This window comes from Lactuca virosa, chromosome 7 (assembly GCF_052849685.1).
Source record: "Lactuca virosa cultivar CGN04683 chromosome 7, Lactuca_virosa_CGN04683_v6, whole genome shotgun sequence".
NCBI lineage: Eukaryota > Viridiplantae > Streptophyta > Magnoliopsida > Asterales > Asteraceae > Lactuca > Lactuca virosa.
Window position 1 is genome coordinate 106068324 of NC_136432.1, and position 5167 is coordinate 106073490.

Genomic DNA, 5167 nt, shown 5'->3' on the forward strand with positions numbered 1-5167 from the left:
TGGCATTCCTTCCTCGTAATGCTTCACTCGATGCCCATTAACCTTGAAAGGGGTCCCGTCTCTTGAAATAAGCTTGATAGCTTCATGTGGGAAAACTTGTTTGACAACAAATGGTCCGTCCCACCTTGTTTGCAATTTATCCGGAAAAAGTTTCAACCTTGAATTGAAAAGTAGCACCTTTTGTCCTTCATGGAACTCTTTATTACCGTTAAGCCTCATATCATGCCACTTCTTAGTTTTGTCTTTATAAATCAAAGAACTTGTGTAGGCTTTGTTTCTAAGTTCTTCAAGGGCATTCATTTGCATCAACCGGTTGGCATGAAGTTAATCTACCTCAAAATTACATATCTTCAAAGCCCAAAATGCTTTATGCTCTATCTCAACTGGCAAGTGGCAACTCTTCCCATAAACCAACCTATATGGTGTAGTACCAATAGGTGTTTTGAAAGCTGTTCTAAACGCCCAAAGTGCATCATCAAGCTTATCCGACCACTCCTTTCTATTACTTCCAACTGATCTTTCTAATATTCTCTTCAATTCCCGATTTGTAACTTCAGTTTGCCCACTTGTTTGAGGATGATAGGATGTTGAAAATCTATGGTGGACACCATATTTTTGCAACACCTTAGCTAACTGATCATTTGCGAAATGGGTGCCTCGATCACTAATTAGATCCTTTGGAACTCCAAATCTTGAAAATAACTTTTTGAGGAAACGCACCACTACTCGAGCATCATTCGTGGGTAATGCTTGTGCCTTCGCCCATTTGGATACATAATCGACTGCTACCAATATGTATTTATTTCCCTTTGACATTGGGAAAGGTCCCATGAAGTCAATTCCCCAAAGATCAAATATTTCACAAACTTTAATGCTATTTTGGGGCATCTCATTTCATGATGAAATGTTTCCCGACCTTTGGCATGAATCGCATTCTTTGACAAATTTTGTAGCATCTTTAAAAATAGTAGGCCAATAAAAACCCGAATCAAAAACCTTCTTTGCTGTATATTGCGCTCCATGATGTCCTCCGGTGGGCCCGCTATGACAATGCTTTAAGATTTCACGACTTTCCTTCCCGAATACACATCTTCTTATCATACCATCAGCACAGCTACGAAAGAGGTATGGCTCATCCCAAAAGTAATACTTAATTTCCGAAAAGAATTTCTTCTTTTGTTGGCGGGTCAAGTCATTTGGAATGTATTCACTTGCTAAATAGTTAGCTATATCTGCAAACCATGGAATCTCTCCTGCTATAACCAATAAATATTCTTCGGGAAATTCATCTCCAATCTTTTTTTCTTCTAACTCCTCCAAGTGCGGGTTTTGCAATCTCGATAGATGATCGGCAGCCACGTTCTCTATCCCCTTTTTATCTCGTATTTCAATGTCAAATTCTTGTAGCAGCAACACCCAACGAATCAACCTTGGCTTAGCATCTTGTTTAGCAAAAAGATACTTAAGGGCAGAATGGTCGGTAAAAACTATGGTTTTTGACAAAACCAAATATGAGCGAAATTTATCAAATGCAAAAACCACTGCTAGTAGCTCCTTTTCTGTAGTAGTGTAGTTCTCTTGTGTTGGGTTCAAGGTCTTACTTGCATAGTAGATAGGCTGAAAATGCTTGTCAATTATTTGTCCCAAAACAGCTCCCACCACAAAGTCACTAGCATCACACATAAGCTCAAAAGGAAGACTCCAATCTGGAGCTATCATAATAGGTGTAGTAGTCAACTTTTCCTTCAACAAATGAAATGCATCAAGACATTCTTTAGAAAAGTTGAATGGGGCATCCTTCAAAAGAAGTTGAGTCAAGGGCCTTGTGATCTTCGAAAAGTCTTTAATAAAGCGCCTATAAAATTTCGCATGGCCTAGAAAGCTTCTTACCCCCCTTGACATTTGTTGGAGGTAGTAATTTGGCTATAGTATCAACCTTCGCTCTACCCACCTCTATCCCCATCCTTGATACCTTGTGACCTAACACAATTCCTTCCTTCACCATAAAATGACACTTCTCCTAATTGAGAACAAGGTTGGTCTTCTCACATCTTGCTAGCATTAGATCCAAGTTGGACAAACAATCTTCAAAAGAGGACCCGAAAACCGAGAAGTCATCCATGAAAACCTCTATAAACTTCTCGATCATATCATGAAAGATAGCCATCATGCACCTTTGGAAAGTGGCTGGTGCATTGCATAACCCAAAAGGCATGCGTCTATATGCAAATGTTCCACTTGGGCATGTAAAAGTGGTCTTCTCTTGATCTTGTGGCTCAATTGGAATTTGAAAGTACCCCAAGAAACCATCAAGGAAACAATAATAAAGATGACCGGACAACCTCTCGAGCATTTGATCGATGAATGGTAGCGGAAAATGATCCTTGCATGTTGCATCATTAAGCCTTCGATAGTCAATACAAACGTGCCACCCGGTAACTGTCCTTGTTGGGATCAACTCGTTAGCTTCATTGGTGACCACTGTCATTCCTCCTTTCTTTGGCACAACATGTACTGGACTCACCCATGTGCTATCAGATATTGAGTAAATGATACCAGCATCTAATAGTTTCACCACCTCTTTTTTAACTACTTCTTGCATGTTTGGGTTGAGTCTTCTTTGGCGTTGTACTATGGGTTTAGCTCCTTCTAAATTGATCTTATGAGAACAATAGGGTGGACTAATCCCCTTGATATCAGTGATCTTCCATGCAATGGCACTTTGTCTCTTCTTTAGAACTTTAACTAGGATTTCTTTCTCGTGTTTTGTTAGGTCAGAAGCAATGATTACTGGCTTTTGTTGTTCTTCTTCTAAGAATACATACTCCAGGTGTTCGGGAAGGGCTTTCAGCTCGAGTTTTGGTTTTGCGTCAGCCACCACGACGTGGTGATCCTGCCACGTCGTGGTGTCGTGGTTTTTAATTCCAGATCGCGGATAAAAACTTTGTCACGTCGTGGCATCCTCACCACGTCGTGTTGCCTCTTCTGTCTCTTTTATTGCTTCATTGTACTCGCCTTCTTCCAATAACTTCTCCAATTCTTGTAGGTCGAGTTCGGGATCAAAATTTCCTTCATCAAGCACCATAAATCCCTCATTTTCTTTTTCTTTCCAACCTTCTAGCTCTTTTTCCAGTACTTCATCCAACACATCAACTAAAAACGCCATATCATCACTCATCCTTGAATGTTTGATCGCCCGATTAACACCAAAAGTCACCGCTTCTTCTCCAACACATAACGTAAGCTTGGATTCCCTTATATCAACTAAAGTTCGGGCGATGCTCAAGAATGGCCTTCCAAGAATGATCGGGACTTTCTCATTTTCCTCCATATCCAAAACAATAAAATCCGCGGGGAAAACGAACTTGTCAACTTTCACTAGCAAGTCCTCACAAATACCCCTTGGAAATGTCATAGTTTTATTGGCCAAATGAATAACCATGCGGACCGGTCTTAGTTCGGGAAGGTCGAGCTTCTTGAAAAACGAATAGGGCATTAAGTTAACACTTGCTCCCGAGTCAGCTAGAGCATGACTAGTTGCAAGATTTCCAAATTGGCATGGCAAGGTTATACTTCCTGGATCCCCCATCTTCTTTGGTAGCATGTTTAACATAGCAGCAGAATAAGTTTCATTCAACACTAGCTTAGATAGCCCCTCCATCTTCTTGTGGTTTGCTAACAAGTCCTTGAGAAATTTGGCATATTTAGGCATTTCAGCTAAAGCCTCAAGGAATGGAATGTTGATTTCAAGAGATTTTATGTGATCTAAGAACCTCCGGTAATCTTCAGCATACTTCTCTTGAATTGCTCTGCTTGGGAAGGGAAGTGGTGGACGATATGGTTTCACCGGTTCGGTATTTTTCTTCTCAGTGTCTTGCCACGCCGTGGTAGATTCACCACGTCGTGGTGATTGCCCATACTCGTTTTCTTTATTTTCTTCTTGTCCTTCCTGTTCCGCCTCTGGTTCGTTTCTATCAATAGGGGTTAAGTGAGTGATAATTTTCCCGCTTCTAGTGGTGATGGCTTGAATGTGTTCTCCTCTTGGGCTTTGTTCGGTATTTCCTGGAAGTCCTCCCGGAGATCTTTCATTTAATTGGCTCGCTAGTTGCCCGAGTTGCTTCTCTATAGTGAGGATTGAAGCTTGTTGATTTCTAACCAGTGCTTGTGTATTTCTCATTGTCTCTTGTTGTTCCCTCATGAATAATTGTTGTTCTTTTATCGCTGCTTCAGCTCCTTCGTGCCTTTTTTCGGAAGCGACTATAAGTCGGGTAATCATATTTTCCAAGTCGGATTTCTTTTCAGCTTGTGGTTCCTCTTTTTGGTAAAACCCTCTTCCTTTTTGTTCATATCTCTCTTCATTAGCCTTTTTGTATTCTTCATAAGGTATCCAATTTTCTTGGGTTTTCTCCAATTGTCATCAAAACGATCACGACTCGAGTAGAAAGCTTGAACCTTCCGGTTTCCATTTTCATCAAGGTCACAATCTCTAGTCAAATGAGGCCCGTTACAATTTTCACACCCAACCCGAATAACATGGATTGTTTGATCCATCTTAGTCATTCGCCTATCCATATTGTGCAACATTGCCAAAACTGCCGCCATATCCTCCGAAGCAGCATTAACCGATCCCTTTGCTAATTCATTCCTTGGATTATGGTATTCTCTAGAGTGTTTAGAGAATTCTTCAATTAGTTGTTTTATCACAGGGGGTGCCTTCTTTGTGAGTGGTCCTTGAGAATCAAGGAGCTGCCTAGTTGTCACATTTACTCCATCATAGAAAATGGAGACTTCTTTTTGACTGTTTAGATCATGATGTGGGCAGTTCGTCAACAAACTCTTGTATCTTTCCCATGCCTCGTAGAGTGACTCTCCAGGTTGTTGCTCAAAGTTGGATATGGCTTTCTTCAACTTCGCTATTTTTGAGGGTGGGCAAAATTGATCAATGAATTCTTCTTTCATCTTGGCCCAAGTAGTAATGGATCCGGGAGGAAGTGATTTTAGCCAATCTCTCGCGGCCCCCTTGAATGTAACGGGTAACATACGAAGCAATACAGTTTCGCGAGCCACATTTGGAACATTGAAGTAGTCGGCTACGTCGTTGACCTCTTCTAGATGTTTGTACGCGTCTTCGTGATCCTTACCATAGAATGGGAATTCCTTAAGTTGT

At 40.9% G+C, this 5167-nt stretch overlaps 1 non-coding gene across 1 annotated transcript; it reads left to right on the plus strand.

Moving 5' to 3' along the window:
* Positions 1-4804: 4804 nt before the first annotated feature.
* Positions 4805-4911, plus strand: LOC145128062 (small nucleolar RNA R71). The gene has a single exon (XR_013716664.1). It is a non-coding gene; the product is annotated as a small nucleolar RNA R71 (small nucleolar RNA).
* The last annotated feature ends 256 nt before the right edge of the window (positions 4912-5167 follow it).